Source organism: Stegodyphus dumicola, chromosome 5 (assembly GCF_044657685.1).
Source record: "Stegodyphus dumicola isolate Sdum_Otavi_A_Nest chromosome 5, ASM4465768v1".
Lineage (NCBI taxonomy): Eukaryota > Metazoa > Arthropoda > Arachnida > Araneae > Eresidae > Stegodyphus > Stegodyphus dumicola.
Genome location: NC_140772.1, coordinates 192,612,338 through 192,613,584, shown reverse-complemented (window position 1 = coordinate 192,613,584; position 1,247 = coordinate 192,612,338). Strand labels below are relative to the sequence as shown.

Below are 1,247 nucleotides of genomic sequence, written 5' to 3'. Positions count from 1 at the left end.
TTTTTTCATGGTATATTTCTGAACTAAATGCAAATGTTTTAAGCTACATGCAGATCTCTGCATTTTCTAATACCTGTGGTTGTACTTTTTAAGCATTAAATTTATTTATATTTTGAATTTGTATCGAAATTTATGCTGCTAAAAGGCAAAAACATAACCTGTTCCGAATATGTTAATAAATGACAATTTGCTTAGAACCAGACTTCATCTTTTCTAGTATTTGATCCAATTTTATATCTGTTTTATAAATTTAATAATTAAGAATTAGAGATATTAACTTATAATTACAAAATAAGGTGCAGCTGATTTCAGTTTTAGTTAAGGTGCAGCTGATTTCAATTTTAATTAAGGTGCAGCTGATTAATTTTTGTTCGTAATGAGCTTACAGGAGCTATTTTGTAGATGCTAAAATAATGCAATTTAATGTTTCTTATACTTTCAATTAGGACGAAGTAGAATTTTCAAACTTTATGATGCGAAATATCTTTGATTATGGCGTCATAAGTTTAATCAAATACATTGCGTGATATGTGTAATATTAAGAAATGTGACAAGAAATTTTTTTTATTATTATTATTATTATTTTTTTATGTATAATGACGTATGTTTTTATATTCCTTATACTTATAACGAGCATTTTTTTTTTTTTTTTAGTATAATGAGAGGAAAGAAAAAAAGAAACATGCGTCGGCCGGGAGTCGAACCCGGGTCAACTGCTTGGAAGGCAGCTATGCTAACCGTTATACCACCGACGCTTCCAACATACTAGTAAACTATCTTTTCTAAACAAGTTTGCAAATTTAATAATTCTTTAATCTTTCAGATGTGGTTTTTATTTCAAGACGTTTTTCAAGCTATGCATCTATATTTTCAGACTCTTATTTATTTAATCCTTTTTCAAATGCGGTTTAAATGAGTACTGCATTTTTAAATTTTAAATTTATAACAAAGAAAATATTTTTTAGGTAAATGTATAAAATTTTCAGCTTAACTGGGAATTTTTAGGCATTTAAATGTCAGTTTATTTCTTAATACTTGTCAATTAGAAGCTGGGATAAAGTAGTGCTTCTTATTTGTGTTATTATACAGCAAAAACACTAAAGGACTGAACATCCGGGTTCCAGTTTATTTCAACAGTAAAATGAAAACTTTTTGCCGCCTTTTTATGAACTATTAAAATCAATTATTTAAATAAACGCGATATTTCCAAACTATGTTTATATATAAATAAACTCAAAAGTCTTTAT

General features: G+C 27.1%; 1 non-coding gene across 1 annotated transcript; it reads right to left on the bottom strand.

Moving 5' to 3' along the window:
• Positions 1–683: 683 nt before the first annotated feature.
• TRNAG-UCC (transfer RNA glycine (anticodon UCC)) lies at positions 684–755 on the bottom strand. The gene has a single exon. It is a non-coding gene; the product is annotated as a tRNA-Gly (tRNA).
• Positions 756–1,247: the final 492 nt, after the last annotated feature.